This window comes from Grampus griseus, assembly GCF_964374135.1.
Source record: "Grampus griseus genome assembly, chromosome: 15".
Classification (NCBI taxonomy): domain Eukaryota; kingdom Metazoa; phylum Chordata; class Mammalia; order Artiodactyla; family Delphinidae; genus Grampus; species Grampus griseus.
Window position 1 is genome coordinate 87,753,487 of NC_139009.1, and position 16,981 is coordinate 87,770,467.

General features: G+C 47.6%; 1 pseudogene across 1 annotated transcript; it reads left to right on the forward strand.

Annotated features, from left to right (window-relative positions):
• Positions 1 to 1,806: 1,806 nt before the first annotated feature.
• Positions 1,807 to 14,840, forward strand: LOC309833711 (sulfotransferase 1C4-like; annotated as a pseudogene). The gene is made up of 5 exons (XR_014298543.1): positions 1,807 to 1,900; positions 4,573 to 4,698; positions 7,080 to 7,205; positions 8,963 to 9,060; positions 14,460 to 14,840. The product of XR_014298543.1 is annotated as a sulfotransferase 1C4-like (transcript).
• Positions 14,841 to 16,981: the final 2,141 nt, after the last annotated feature.

The window sequence follows — 16,981 nt, forward strand, 5'->3', positions numbered from 1 at the left end:
TCAACTCTCTGTGAGCCCCTCTAGCAGAATAACCCACCCCGAGGCGGGAGCGATGGGAACCTCCAGTGTGTAGCCGCTGGTACAGCAGCACAGGTGACAACCTGGACAGGTGATTAGAGTCTCAGCGGGGGGTGGGGGCAGTCCTGTAGGACTGAGCCCTTAACCCGTGGGGTCTGACGCCATCTCCTGACAGGCAGACGCTGTCAGAACTGAGCTGTATCGCAGAACACCCAGCTGGCGTTGAAGAACTGCTTGGTGGTGGTCGGAAAAAACACACGTGGGAATTGGTGTCAGAACCACACTTCCTCCCCTAAAACTTAGGGAACAAACGAGCTGAAGCATGTATGTCCTGCTACAATAGGATCAGTAGTAAGGGGAGTCGTATTCGCATCACCAACGTGGGGTTAATTTGGGCAAAGTCGGGTTTAAGGAAGAAATGAAGCAGGTCGAGTCGTTGGATCTAATGACAAAGAGAAAAAGGAGGCCTGAGCGGTGGCCCTACAGTCAGACAACTCAGGACCAGCCTGAGGAAACGACATTATTCTATTTACGGAACAAAGAAGAAAAGTCAAGAAGCTTGTGCAAACCGGGAAGAACGTTAAAGGACTTCCTGACCTAGGCGGCTCCTCGGATCTGCTGGAAGCCCTGTGCGCTACAGCTCCCCGGGGGACATGCGCTCATTTGCAGTCTCAATGACAGGAGGATTTTCTCTGCTTCGCCCCCGGTTCAGCCACCCCTGCAGACCACAGCTGTGGCCTAGACAACACGGGTTCCTGCTGTGGCTTCACAGGATGACCACAGCCCTGCTGGCCTGAGATGCGGAGTCGGCCCTTGGAAGCCGCTGTGAACAGCGGGTGGGTGGATCCCAAAGTCTCCTCTTCAGGAGGGGAAGGCGGCCAGGCCGATCCTGCCCTGAAGCCCCAGCCCCACCCAGGGAGCCCTCGCGCACCAGCTCTTAGGCCCACGCTTCCTTTCTTCTTTCAATGTGCATGGGTTCCCCATACGAGCCCGTAAAAGGGTGAGGGAAAGAGAAAGGCAAGCCCGCATCAAATGCTCTATCCCTGCTACGAGGAAGTGGACCCTGCATACACGTCAGCAAAGCGACGGGAACAGGCACAAGCTCTGCCCTGCAGGCAGTGGAAGCTGGACCAGGACTCCTGGACCCTGGGGGCTGGGCGAGCTGACTGAACCACAGTGGCCTGCGGAAATCCAGGAAGAAAACCCTTCCTGTCCGAGAGGTCCTTGCAGGCAAGACCTATGCGACCGGCTCTACAGGCTCTTTGGGTCTCAAATTGCCTTTATTCCCCTTTGTTCTCAGAGATGATCTGCTTCTTGTGTTATGAGACTCATGTAAGGTTCTTACCTCCAAGTAGCCAGCAACCACATAAAACAGTGTTTTCTCCGACTGGTGCTCTACTTGGCTCAAAAACCGCTGGTTATTCCTTCAATTCCCTGAAAAGGTTCTGTCAGTCTGGTGCAGACAAATACTGCCTCTACTTGGATTATAAAACACCTAGCCCTAGATGACGCCGCTGCTTTATTTTCTCCAATTTCAAAAATTCAGAAGCAAAGACCATCTGTGTCTATGGTTTATATTATTCATAGCACTCACCCTTCTCAGAAGTTAAAATAAAGATGCAAGGACATACCCAGAAGGTAAGAGACCATTCCAGGTGGGGTTAGTCAAATATCTTTCTGATGGGGGGGCGTCCAGCACAGAATCGAGGATGAGGAAGAGTCTGTAGGGAAGAGAAAGAGATGGGCACGGGGAAGGTCAGAGCAGGAGGTGGCCAGGGAAGCTGGACAATGGACGATGCCGCCAAGACGAGGTTCACGAGCAGGGAACCCTATCCGAGGGAATGGAAGTCGGAACGGCCTTCGCCCTGGGCCCGGGGTGGTGGTGAGGCCTTGACCCAGACAGAGGGCAGGTGGTGGGAACATTCTGCATCTTGATCTGGGGCCTGTCACAGGGCGTATGCACGAGTGAAAACCCATCAACACGTAAACTGAAGCTCTGCACATTCTACTGTTAATTATGCCTTGATTTTTAAAAGTCTATCTGTTGGGGATACTATAAAACTCTTAGAGGAAAATATAGGCGGAACACTCTGACATAAATCACAGCAAGATCTTTTTCGATCCACTGCCTAGGGTAATGAAAATAAAAACAAAAATAAACAAATGGGACCTACTCAAACTTAAAAGCTTTTGCACAGCAAAGGAAACCATAAACAAAATGAAAAGACAACCCACAGAATGGGAGAAAATATTTGCAAATGAAGCAACTGAGCAGTGATTACTCTCCAAACTATACAAACAGCTCATGCAGCTCAATATCAAAAAAAACCCGAACAACCCAATCAAAAAATGGGCGGAAGACCTAAATAGACGTTTCACCAAGGAAGACATACAGATGGCCAAAAAGCACATGAAAAGATGCTCAACGTCACTAATTATTAGAGAAATACAAATTGAAACTACAATGAGGTGTCACCTTACACTGGTCAGAATGGCCATCATCAAAAAATTTACAAATAATAAATGCTGGAGAGGGCGTGGAGAAAAGGGAACCCTCCTGCACTGTTGGTAGGAATGTAAATTGGTACAGCCACTATGGAGAGCAGCATGGAGGTTCCTTAAAAAACTAAAAACGGCGTTACCTTATGATCCTGCGATCCCACTCCTGGGCATATATCCGGAGAAAACCATAATTTGAAATGATGCATGCACCCTGATGTTCATTGCAGCACTATTTACAATAGCCAGGACATGGAAGCAACCAAAATGTCCATCAACAGAGTAATGAATAAAGAAGATGTGGTACATATATGCCATGGAATATTACTCAGCCATAAAAGAGAACAAAATAATGCCATTTGCAGAGACGTGGATGGACCTAGAGATTGTCATACCGAGTGAAGTAAGTCAGACAGAGAAAGACAAATACCGTAAAATATTGGTTATACGTGGAATCTAGAAAAACGATACAGATGAACTTATTTGCAAAGCAGAAATAGAGTCACAGACGTAGAGAACAAACGTACAGATACCAAGGGGCAAAGGAGGGGAATGGGATGAATTGGGAGATTGGGATTGACACATATACACTCTTGATACTATGTATAAAATAGATAGCTAATGAGAACCTACTGTAGAGCACAAGGAACTCTACTCAATGATCTGTGGTGACCTAAATGGGAAGGAAATCCATAAAAGAGGGGATATATGTATACATAGAGCTCAGTCACTCTACTGCACAGCAGAAACTAACACAACATTGTAAAGCAACTATACTCCAATAAAAATTAATTTTTAAAAAGTCTATCTGGTGATGGTTCTCAGATACGACAGTCTATCCTCACACTCATAGACAAGACCAGAGCCTTGAGAATTCATTCAGCCTCCAAAGCTGGGGTGGAATTCCCATGTCCCAGCTGGTGACATGACACTTGTCTCCTCTCAGCCTGGGAGGGTTTTTCTCCAAATCCCGAGGACACAGGATCGCTGGCTCCGGGTGAGGACAGAGGGGAGGGCAATGCCTGGACACCTGTTCCAGACGTTCCTTCAGCGACATCACCCGACTCCCCACCTTGGAGGGCGTCCGCGGGTCCAGGAAATGACTCCAGGACGGACTCGGGCAGCCCCTCGCCGAGCGGCTCTTCCTCCCTCTGGGCAGCGTCAAGGTGGGGCCCCGCCGGAGCCCCGCCGTAAGGAAGGTCTGATCCGGCACAGGCTTAAGGATTTCGCTCCAGCGTCACTCAGGAGGTACAGAGCCATGCCAATCACCTCTCCTTGTTTGCCTGGACACACAAGCCTGTAGGTGAGCGGAGTCCGTGCCCAAGGCACTGAGGGTAAAATCCCATGTGGATCCTGCCTTCGCTCACTTGTCACTTTGCACTGCTGGTGCCCAAACCAAGACGGAGGAAATGGAGATGGATGTGGTGGGAACGACAGGGGAGTCAGAAGGGCCCCTGCTTCCCCAGGTAGATGGGGTCACTCTACAGAAGGGCACATGCAGGATCTGGGGTAAGATCTGGGCCTCCCAAGCCAGGCCCGATGACCTGGTCATTGCTTCCTACCCCAAAGCAGGTATGTGGTAGACGAGAGAGCAGGAGTCGCCACGTGTCAGCTCTGAGTGGGCAATGCAGAGGCCAGCGGGGGCCCTGTCTGTAAATCAGACAGGCGGGCAAAGGATCTGACACTTGTCTACAAAACTGTAAGGTTTTTTTCAAGAGCTAGGTCGCTGTTTTATTAAAAATATGTAACTATTTAAAGTAGATTTTTCAGGTCAAAAAATTCATGCTAATCATTTTTTTCTCTCATTCAACAAAACTCTATCAGGAGGCTCTAAACCCCAGGGATGAGCCCCGTGCAGAGCAGCAAAGTGCTCCTGGCCTCTGTCCTGCTGGCGCTTAGGGTCTAGGCTGCAGCAGGACGTCAGGCCACTGGACAGATTACAACATGTAATCTGGATTACAACATGTGATTACAACATGTGATTAGGGCCCTGGAGGAAACTCGGGTGGGGGGGGCCGGGGGGTGACGAGAGGCCACCGGTCGGGCCTAATTTAGACGGAGGGAAGGACGTGAAGGATCTCGGAGCCGCTGTGATCATTTCCTTTGCTCCGGCCACCGTAACCAGGCAGCACAACCCAGGGGCGTGGCAGGAGTGTACCCTCAAGGTCTTGGAGGCTGCAGGTGGGAAATCAAGGCTCGTCGGGTCTGGTTTCTCCCGGGGGCTGCGGAAGGCCCCATCCTGGGCTTGAGGACAGACAGCCATCTTCACGTTCACACGCGTCGTTCTCCCTGTGCACCCGTCTGTCTCCAAATTTCCCCTTTTCGTGAGGACCCCGGTCACACTGGATCAGGGTCCACCCTAATGACCTCGTTTGAATGTCATTGCTTCTGTGGCCAAGTAAGGTCACTCAAGGCCCAGGCCCCCACCTGCCGCTGACCTAAGGCAGCCTGTCGTCACCCTAAGTCCTCATCCTCGATCCCAAACCACGTCGCAGGCCGGGTCCCCAGGAGGCAGGCTGAGTTGGGTGTGAGTGCGTGGCCTGTTTAAAGGTCAGTGCTCTGTGGGGAAGCGGAGGGAGGCAGGACGGGGCCTTCCACTCGGTGCTGGCAAGCCCCCCTCCAGCCCGTGGGCTGGGCGCTCCAGAGTTGGGGTGGTCCCTCCAAGCTGACGCCACCCCAGGGTGGGTGAGAGGCCTGGGTGTCAGGTGCAAGCTGCCACAGGAAAGGGGCACGGCCTGGGTCCCAGAGAGGGATGAACGGCTCAGGGCTGTCGGCCAGCAGCGCCCTCAGCAGCTGGGAAAGCAAACTCTTCGGTTTAGAAGGGAGTCGGGGCCACACACCCGCCGCAGACTTACGAACCTCCATGGACGGCTGTGGGGCATCACTCCAGCCACTGACCGTTCACGTCAACACCCATGTCTGGGAAGGTGCCGGCCAGCAGGCAGAGTCCACGGAAGGGCAGAGACCAGATTGCCCTGCAGTTAGGCGGTGCGGTTGACTTTGGAACCTGGGTCGGTGGGAATCGGCCGTCCTGGGCTGGAGGGGAGTTACTGGTGAGTGTGAGTCACGGTGTGAGGCCCCTGGGGTGCAGGGCAAGGCTGGAGGTTGAGGCCAGGGGCTCTGGCAGAAACCCGTGCATGGCCCAGACCGACCACCAAGGGAGGCTGGGTTTCTGGAGTCGCTCACTGCGTCCACGGCAGCAAAGCCAAGTCCGAGGCGGAGTCTGCAGGCAGAGGGCACCCACGAGGTCCTCGAGAGGCCGGCCCCCCTCAGAGTCCAGGAAAGGAAGCAGAGCCGGCCCATAGCGAGAAGGCCTCCCCTGCTGCTCCCGGAGCACCCTGCATCGGGCAGAACCAGACAACACAGACCTGGGACCGTAAACTGACGCATAGGCAATGGAAGGGCCAAGGATGAAGCGAGTTCTGATTCCAGGACAGAAGGAAAAATGGGAACCAATCAGGAGCTCAGCAGGCACAGTGCCAGAGCCCAGGGCCCAGGGAGCGCGGCCCAGGCGCGGGGGAAGGAGCCGGGACCACGGGAAACCAGCTGCGGCAGCTTCCTCCTCATCTTACCTGAGCAAGACGGTCTCACCGGACCGGCCCCTGCCCTGCAGGAACACCGGCACCTACGCAGTTAACAATTATGACCCTCGACATTCATTTAGTGCCCACTGCAGGCTGGCACTTCTGCTCTCAAAACCACACGAGCATAACTCCCGCTCGGTGGGTTTACATAATTTATCCAGAACCGCCCAATTCGTAGGACCCAGAGAGAAGACTGGGGTCCATCGGATTCAATGGCCCCACACACGTGCAAACCAGGCTCCTCCCCGAGAAAAAGACCAGGCCAGCCAAGTGTCCGGAAGCCAAACAGGGAGAGAATTCCTGGGAAGTCAAGGGTGTGCAGGCTGAGAGCGGCCCCAGGGAGAACGGGTATCACCCCCAAATGTAGCAAAGGTTATTTTTCCACTTAAAACCAATTCAACTTCCATGTAGAAGTCACTGTTAACGTCACCCTATCTTTCTTGACCTCTTAAAGAGGAATTCATTCAATGTCGATTTTTTCCTTTTTTTTGTGGATTACCAATTCCAATTCTTACTTTTCCTTCCTTTTCACATCATTGGCATTGGATCAATGTCACGGTTCTAAATAAAAGTAACCAGAGGGGAGAAACAAGATTATTTATAAGCAACCAGAGTGTAATAGTAAAAGTGAGTGTTTGGCAATCGTTGTGATTTTCCTCCAAAGGAAATATTTTTTAAATTAACCCCTTATTGTTACATACACTAATTATTTGTATTATCATTTTCTAGAAATACCAATGCATATTCAAATTCTTAAAAGTACATCATTGGAGTATAAAAATTAATTGCTTCCCTTAATGAAACTTTCTGGTGAGGAAAAGATAATCTTAATAGCTGATTTCAATTCAACGTAGTGAGTAGCATAAGTGAGGTACTGATAGACAAATGAATTCTTTTTCTAGCATAAGATGCTTCTAAATTGTAAGCTGCAGAAAATCAGCAACCTGTTCCTCAGTTCTGCTCTCCACTCTTTCTCAGGAACGACCTGGACGCAGGAGGTTGTAGATCTGATACAGAACGGTGGAGACCTTGAGCAGAGCGGATTGGTCCCCATCCACCTGCGACAGCCTTTCCTGGAATGGATACGGATACCGGACTGCTCTGGTAAGTCTCCAGTTTACAAAATCGTAATCTTCACGTAAAGATGGGCAATTTGGGAGTGGAGAGTCTGAAAGTCTACCACACCCCCCCCAAAAAAACTCCCTTTGGTCCCCAACTCTAAATGCTGGATACAAGTTACCTTTACTTGTGCAAATCTAGGTAGACAGACCCCTTCACTTAAAAACTTATTTAGCTCTAATGCTAAACAATAGAGGGGCACCACCTCGCTATTAAATAAAGTGTCACCGAGTTACAAACACCAGGGAAAGGGATCTCTCCCCAGCCCTCCCCCAGCAGGGGGACTTCATACGCCAATGTCACAGGGGCCTGGCACCAAGGACCCCAGATACAAGGTCAGCATTCCTGAGGCACTTTCCATGGGGAAATAGACAATGCATGGTGGAGTCCTGGCACTCGCCACGGGCCAGGGGTCACTCCAAACACTTTCCTGCATGAGCACTTTTTGTCTTCACAGTACACTGAGGAGCTGCTACTTGACACCCACGTTACACACACAGAAACTCAGGCCCAGGAGGCTATGATCTGCTCGAGGGCCACAGCTGATAGGACTGAGCCAGGATCTGGGCTCGGGAATTCTGTTTATGAAGCCCATGCTCTTAACCACTAACCCGTAGTGTGTGTGTGCACACACGTGTGCGTGTGTGCATGTGTGTGTGGTGTGTGCGTGTGGTGTGTATTGTGTTGTGTGTGCATGTGTTGTGTATTGTGTGTGTGCATGTGTGTGTTGTGCGTGTGATGTGTATTGTGTGTGCATGTGTGTTGTGTGTGCATGTTGTGTGCGTGCGTGTGCATGTGTGTTGTGTGTGGATGTGTGTGTGTTGTGTGTGCGCGTGTGCGCATGTGTGTTATGTGTGCATGCGTTGTGTGTTGGGTGAGTGTGCTGTGTCTGTGTGTCCTGCGGGAACCATCCCAGGCACACGCGTGCACCTGAGGTACAGGGTGGAGTTACACAGACTGAGGGGCCCAGCACCGTCATCTCTAACAACAATGTTCCCACAGGAATCCATTCTAACCCAACGTGAAAACTGCGGACTTGGGAACTCACATTTGGAGAATGAATTAACAAGCTAATTGTCCTGTCTTGTCTTTTTTTTTCTTTCTTTCCTGTTTTTTTTTGACCCAGCCTAACATGTGCCATGTTTTCTAAACTGCTCAGTGTCACCCCAGAGTGCTTGGGGCAAAGTGGCAAAAATGAGCGTTAAAAATAACTGGGGACAGATTTTGAGAGTGTTCAAGGCTACACTACGTAATTCAGGTTTGACCTTAGAGGCCTCCAGTGGACACGTCTGTGGAGTCCTCAGGCCTCTTCAACAATTTCCCTGTCATTTTCTTTGAGCAGTGATTTGAAGACATAACGCAGGTCCGCCCTGGGTCTTCTGAACCTACGGTGTGGTCGAGGTGTCCTCACCCATTTGCATGCGGTGGTTTGGTGCTGGCTGGCTCTGCTGTAGGTACTGAAGGTTGATGGGATGAGAAAAGGAGCGGGCGGGCGGGGGTGGGTCAGTGGTGAGTGAGACCCTGAGGGAAAGTCCTGCCTCAGAGATTCTAATGTGCAGCGAACCACGGGTGCAGAGCGCCAGTGGAGACCAAGGAGGAATGGTTTTCATCATCCAAGGGAGGAAGAAGGGCTGAATGTGACCTAAAACCCAGGAGCCATACGTGAAGAAAACTGACAGAATCAATTCACAAAACATAAAACTTTTTAAAAAATTAACAAATATGCTGGAACAATTTTTCAGGAATCGACCAGGCAAATGCAATGCCTTCCCCAAGGACTCTGAAAAGTCATCTTCCTGCGCAACTGCTGCTGCCATCCTTCTGGGAGAAAACCTGCAAGGTGAGGTGGGAGCAGAAAACACTCAGGGCCGGTTTCCCGTAAGAACGTATCATCCCCACACCTGTCCGCCCAAAGCACCGGGTCAGGTGGATGAGAGCGGGTGGGGTGCACTCCCACACCAGGGGCTTGGGGGCATGGCACGGGGCTCCGTCCTGAGCGCCCCCAGCCCCTCGGCGACGCCACAGGGGGACGTTCAGACATCACTGTAGCTCAGAGACATCACACAGGCTGCCCAATGAGAACCACCTGGCAGGGGGCCGAGATGGGCTGCAAACCCAGGTCTTCCTGACCCAACAGCCCGTGATGGTCCCACCAACCCACACCACCTGCCTCAGGCCTCCTGCACCCGCAGAATTCTCTCTAAGCGTCTACATGGCTGGCCTGCTCGTGGCCATAGGTGGTGAGTATCTGAGGGAGCAGAGGTGGCGCTGAAGGAGGCGTACCTGCTCCCGTCTGTCCCTTGATAATAGACAAATTTTCTGACCCAGAAGTGGCTTTCTACCCTTCAGGCTCAGTGAGTCACTACCTACAGTGTTTTCTGAAGTGAGTTCTTCGCAGCCTTATTCAGGGAGATCCCATGTCTCGTGCTCAGAGAAGGGTGGGAATCCACACTCTGTACCTGCCCTTTTGAAGCACGTGAGCGTAAATAAGTTTCTGAGAAGGAACTTGTTTAATTCTGCTTAACTCAGAGCTTCAAACATGTACTTGACCCAAACTCTTTCTCAAGTGAAGCCTCTAATCTCCAGGAAGCTCACATTCTTCCCAGCACATTCTGGAGGACAGTACGAAGGTCATTGGCCTCGAGGGTTGGAAGGGTGGTCCCTGAGTTAAATCACTTCTCCGAGAATGACCGCGGGGGCACAGTGGGTCTCACAGCCCGGCCAGAGCCAGGACCTTCAGCCACCTGCCCAGAGCCCACCTGATGCTACCATACTGCCAGCCCCTTAAAGGAGACAAACTTCAAGAAGTTGTCATTATTTTAGAGAAATGAAACAAAAAAAAAAATCCTAGTACATTTTGTTTGATAAGATAAGCAAAAACTTAAGCCTCAAAGGAAAAATTTTCTCTCTAATTTGCCCAATAATGAACCTGATTTCTTTTTTTTCTATTGGAAAAAAGGTATTGTCTATTTGTCCAGAGACACATATATTTATAGGCACAGCAGTACTACACATGCTGGAGGGTTTTTTTAGGTTTGGGAATTTTTTTCCCCCAGCTTCATTTAGGGATGATTGACAAGTAAAACGTCAATATAAGGTACACAACGTGATTTTGGGGGGTTTTTTTGGGGGTTTTTTTTGTTTGCTTTTTTCGGTACGTGGGCCTCTCACTGCCGTGGCCTCTCCCGTTGCGGAGCACAGGCTCCGGACGCGCAGGCTCAGCGGCCATGGCTCACGAGCCCAGCCGCTCCGCGGCATGAGGGATCTTCCCGGAACGGGGCACGAACCCGTGTGCCCTGCATCGGCAGGCGGACTCTCAACCACTGCGCCACCAGGGGAGCCCCAACGTGATGTTTTGACTGAGAAATGAGCACCACAATCAAGCTAATAATACAACACATCCATCACATAGTTACTCTTTTTGGTGCAGGAGTGAAAACACAATTGAATTCTACTCTCTTAGCAAATTTCAGGTATCGATATATAATAAATTCTCAGTTATAATCATCATGTTGTACATTAGGTCTCCAGAATTTATTCCTCTCATAAATGAAAGTCTGTACCTTTGATCAGCATCTCCCCTTTCACCCCACCCCCTGGTAACCACCGTTCTACTGTTATTATGAGTTCGATTTTTTTTAGATTCCACATATAAGTGAGATTGTGCAGCATTTGTCTTTCTATATCTGGCTTATTTCCCTGAGCATAATGTCTTCCAGTTTCATCCATGTTGTCACAAACGTCAGGGTTTCCTTCTTTGTTAAGGTTGAATAATATTCCACTGTACAGGCAAATGTGTCTTCGAGATAGTAATTTTGTTTCCTTTGGATATAACCTAGAAGTGAGATTGCTGGATCATGTGGTAGCTCTATTTTTAATTTTTTGAGGACCCTCCATACTGTTCTCCACAGTGGCTGCACCAATTTACTTTCCCACCAACAGCACACAGGGTTCCCTTTTCTTTACATCCTCACGAACAATTCCTCTTTTAACTTTTTGATCATAGCCATCCTAACAGGTGTGAGGTGATAGCTCATCGTGGTTTCGATTTGCGTTTCACTGATGATTAGTGATGTTGAGCATCTTTTCATACACCTGTTGGCCATCTGTCTCCTTAGAAAATGTCTCTTCAGGTCCTTTGCCCATTTTTTAATCTGGTTACTTGTTTTTTGCTATTGAGTCGTATGATTTGTATGAGTTCCTTATAAATATTTGGTTTCAAATATTTTCCCCCATTCTATAGACTTCTCATTTTCTCAATTGTTTCCATTGTTTTGCAGAAGCTTTTTAGTTTGATGTAGCCCTAGTTGTTTTTTTTGACCTTTGTTGTCTGTGTTTTTGGTGTCATATCAAAATAATCGTTGCCAAGACCAATGCCAAGGAGCTTTTCCCCTATGTTTTCTTGTAAGAGTTTTACAGTTTCAAGTCTTATGTTTAAGCATTTCAGGGTTGATTTTTGCGTATGGTATAAGATGATTTTATTCTTTTGCATGTGGATATCCAGTTTTCCTGGCACAATTTATTGAAGAGGCTACCCATTCCCCATTGTGTATTCCTGGCCTCCTTGTCGAAAATTAGTTGATCATATATGTTTGGTTTACTTCTGGGCTCTTTAGTGTATTCCATTGGTCTGTGTGTCTGTTTTTATGCCAGAACCATACTGTTTTGATTACTATAGCTTTGTAACATTTATTCTGTGAAAAATGCCATTGGAATTTTGATAGGGGTTGCACTGAATCTATGGATCGCTTTGGGTAGTATGGACATTTTAGCAATATTCACCCTTCCAATCTGTGAACACAGGATATCTTTCCATTTATTTGTTTCTTCTTCAATTTCTTTAACAATTATCTTATAGTTTTCAGTGTATAGATCTTTTACCTGCTTGGTTAAATTTATTTCTAAGTATTTTATTTTTTTGATGCTATTATAAATAAAATATTTTCTTAGTTTATTTTTCAGATAGTTCATTGTTAGCATATAGAAATGCAACTGATTTTTATATGTTTATTTTGTATCCTGTAACTTTACTGAATTTGTTTAGCAGCTTTTTTATGGAGTCTTTATGAGTTTTTCACATATATGATCATGTCATCTGCAAACAGAGATAATTTTACTTTTTCCTCTTCATTTTAGATGCCTTTTATTTCTTTTCCTTGCCTAACTGCTCTGTCTAGAACTATGTTGAACAGAGGTGGCAAGTGTGAGCAACCCTGTCTTGTTCCTGATCTTAGAGGTTAATTGTTTTCTTGTTCTTTTGTAGTTCCTTTGTGCCTTTCTTCCTCTCTTGCTGTCTTCCTTTATGATTTGGTGGTTTTTTGTAGTGTTATGCTTTGATTCCTTTCTCTTTATCTTTTGTACATAAGGATAGCTTTGCCAAGTAATGTGCTCTTGGTTGACAGTTTCTTTTTTTTTCTTTTAGCACTTTGAATATCTATCTCATCTCACTCTCTCCTGGCCTGTAAGGTTTGTGTGGAGAAATCTATCGATAGCCTTATGAGGGTTCCCTGCTATGTGATAAGCCTCTTTTGTCTCGTTGCTTTCAAATGTCTCTGTCTTTGATTTTTGACAGCATGATTCCAGTGTGTCTCAGTGAGGAACCTCTTTTGGTTGAAACTTCATGTCCTTGGATGCCCATATCTGTCCCCAGATTTGAGAAGTTTTAGCCATTATACCTTTAAATAAGTTTTCTGCCCCTTTCTCTCCTGGTATTTCTAAGATTTGTATATTTGTTCTCTTGAAGGTGTCTCATAAATCCCATAGGCTTTCTTTAGTCTCTAACAGTTAGAGGAACAAAAAGAAAAAGAATGAAAAAGAATAAAGAAAGCCTATGGGAGCAGTTACAGAGTCAGAGATCACAGTGCAGACACATGCCGAGTGGTCATGGGGCCTGGGGGTGGAGAGGGGGCTGGGGACTGGGGTCCAGGGCATGCAAGGGGTGGGGTGAGTGGAGGTCACGGTCCCAGGGCAGCATGACCGCGGCTCCTTCTTGGAGAGGAGAGCACACGGCAGCGTCTTCCTCTCTAGAGGGTCTGTGGTGGCTGTTGGTTACCTCAGTGGGGAAGCTGCTGGGATGCCCTGCGGGGCAGGCCACTGGGGTCCACGCTGACAAATCCTATGAAGGCTGCAGAGCCCACGCAGGGCGACTGAGGTCCTCAGGGACAAAGGCTGCTGGGGTGCCCTGCAGAGCAGGCCCTGGGGGCATGGTGGCTCCGCTGTGTGTCTGACACTGGTAGCCCCCTTCTCTGAGCCCAGCCACCTCCAGACAGCTCTGCTGTGCCAGTCCCCCCAGCAATTCTCTCTGTGTGGTTATCCTCCTGTTTGGGCTCCACTGTGTTGCTTTAGGTCCTTAATTAGACTCTTGAAGCCCTTCCCAGGACTATTTTTGTTCATGGATGGCTGGGATTTTTTTTGGTGGGGGATGAAGGCTCATATCTCCTACTCCACCATTTTACTTATGTCACTTGTCATCTAATTTTCTTGTAAGCTAAGTGATAAACTACATAACCATATAATTTATTACCCCTAGAGAATTAAGCAGATTTACACTTCACACATGAAAATAATACTACACAGAGCTCAAAGAGCCTACGTGAAGCAGAGAGCATGGAGAAATCAGAACAGAAACAGCTCTCTGTGGGGTCTCTGGCCATTTGCAGTTGTTGAAGCTGAAAAAATGTGAATACTCTATTGCATAAGCATAAAATAAAGCTAACGAACCTTACCATTCCTTCATATTCTATTGCTTTAATTCAATTACACATTAACACAATGATAATTCAGGCTGGAAAGGAGGAATCTCAGCCGTGTTCAACTAGGAATGTGGCCTGAACTAGAGATACAGACGGCGGACAGAGGATGCTCTGAGGATGCAGCCCTCCAGAGACCTCTAAGGAGAGGAGGAGAAAACCGGGTCCAGTTACCTTAAGTAGAAAGTGAAATGAACTGAGGGTTCAGGAAGTCCTGGATGATCAGAGGGCTGCAGGGCGTGACACCAAGAATTAGATAAACCACATCTAGATCTCCTCCCACCCAAGTGTCTCAGAAAAAGGCTATTCACAAATGCCTCACCTGTGAAGTGCGGTGATCAGCCCTGTAGCCTCACATCTCACTCAATATCAGGAGGACACCCAGCCAGTGTCTGCATCAGGCATTTAAGTACCGAGGGGAAAGGGATTATCTACACGCGTTAAAGTTTGTGAAAACGTCCCTGACTGTGCTATCCATCACTCTTTCTAGAAGTCACTGGAGAGTGGAGAAATCAGTTCACTGAAGCTCAGACCAAGAAGTTTAATGAAAATTATGAGAAAAACATGGCTGATACTTCTCTGTCCTTCTGCATGGATCTTTAAAGAGCAGCCTCTGTGAAGCAGAAGAGAAACCTGTTTCCAAAAACCATGAATGGCTCGTGTGACGTGATGTCAGGGTTTTTAAACCACGACCTGGACATTTCAGCCTGATCTGCCTTTTGGATGAACCCCGTGTGACTTCAGTTACGCAGCATTAAGGTGCTTCATTTTCCTTCTCTCTCTGCAGAATTTCAGTCTTTAGGTGAATTTCAATATATCAACATGTAATATATAATATCACACACATTTTCATTTCTGTTCCTTCTATATATCCTCTTTCTACCTTCTGTTATAATTTTCTTTGAATTAAAACATTTATTTCAATGATATTCGTCAAAAATTCCCACTCCATTCATTTGATAACAGACTTGTACTGAGTGCCTTATTCATGCTGGGGAATGGAGGGCATCGAAAGATGATAAAAATAGGGTTACTTTCCCCCAAGAAAAGTGCAGCCTGGTAGGGACCACAGCGAGCTGCCCCATCAAGGAAACTGATACACACTGAAATAAGCTGAAAGGTGCATCATGTTGTGGAGCAGAGAAACAAGCATGTGGGAGGAACCCCAGAGACACTGGGGAGAGTGGGTGTCTGGTGACCGCCCGCGTTCTGGCCATGAAGCACTCCCGCCATGGCCAACACAGTCAGCATCCCTGCCTCCCCAGTACCAAAGTCCAAGGCTGTCCTATTCGTACAGGCAGACCTTGTTTCACTGTGCTCCACAGACATTGCAGTTCTTACAAACTGAAGGCTCGTGACAACCCTGGGTCAAGCAAGTCTATCGGCGCCATTTTTACTCACAGCATTTGCTCACTTTGTGTCTCTGTGTCACACTTTGGTAATTCTCGCAATATTTCCAACTTTTCCATTATTATTACATTTTTAGGGTGATTTGTGATCAGTGACCTTTGATGTTACTACCACGACTCACTGAAGGCTCAGATGATGGTTAGCATTTTTTAGCAATAAAGCATTTTTTTTTTTTAAATGTATTTATTTATGGCTGTGTTGGGTCTTCGTTTCTGTGCATGGGCTTTCTCTAGTTGTGGCAAGCGGGGGCCACTCTTCATCACGGTGCGCGGGCCTCTCACTATCGCAGCCTCTGTTGTTGCGGAGCACAGGCTCCAGACGCACAGGCTCAGTAGTTGTGGCTCACGGGCCCAGTTGCTCCGCGGCATGTGGGATCTTCCCAGACCAGGGCTCAAACCCGAGTCCCCTGCATTGGCAGGCAGATTCTCAACCACTGCGCCACCAGGGAAGCCCAATAAAGCATTTTTAATTAAGATGTACATTGCTTTTTAGACATACTGTTATTGCACACTTAATAGACTACAGTATGGTGTAAACATAACTTTTATGTGCACTGGGAAACCAAAACACTCGTGTGACTCACTTTATCACAATATTCACTCTATTATGTGGTCTGGACCCAAACCCACGGTATCTCTGAGGTTTGCCTGTAATTTACTTGTAAAACCTCAGGGACACGTATTTCAGAGGTTTCCTGAGACCGAGAAAGTGGAGACATTCCACTGGGTCTTGAGAGATTTCTGGGTCTCATTCGAAGGTGGACTCTCATATACTGAAGACTAAACGTGAAACGTGAAATTATGAGAATAAAATTCACAAAGACCTCTGAGACCTAAGAGCAAAGGGATTTTTTTTCAACAAAATTTCAAAAGTACGAAACAAAAGGCAAAAATACTTAATGAATTTGAGACATCAAAAATTTTAATTGCTGTTCATCAAAGAGCACCATAAAAAAGGCTAATAAAAAGAAAACTGAATGACGAAAGTTATTTGTGATGTCTAAAACCACAGAAGACCCATATTCAGAATATACAAGAGACTCTCAAATTGGTAAGAAAAAGATAAAACCCAAATAGAAAAATGGGCAAAGGGGACCTTGAGGAAGGCAATTTTCAGAAGAGAAGATACAAAAAATGACCAAATATTTGAAGAGATGCTCAAAATCATTAGTAAATAAGAATAACTGCAAAGGAAAACCATGGGCTGTCATTTCATATCTGTTACAGAAGCAAAGGTTGGAAAGCCAGATAATGTCCTGCTGGTGACGGTGGACAGGAGAGCAACCTAGCAACACGTCAAAATGAGGAAACAAACACTCTTCGACCCAGAAATTCCAGCTGTAGGTACAGAGCCCAAGTAAATGGGTATGCAGCCCCATAAGGGAGCATGTATAGGGGACGCTCACACCCCTGTTCCTCCAGCCGTCCCTGTGCTGAGAGTTGAAGGCTACCTGGGTGCCCACTGCCGGACGGGGAGGGTAAATCGGTATAATGTGGTGGACGCATACATTGCTATCAGAAAGCAATTAACCAGAATCAACAGATTTACACACAGCAGCATGAAGACATCTTTTTTTTTTTTTTTTTTTTTGCGGTACGCGGG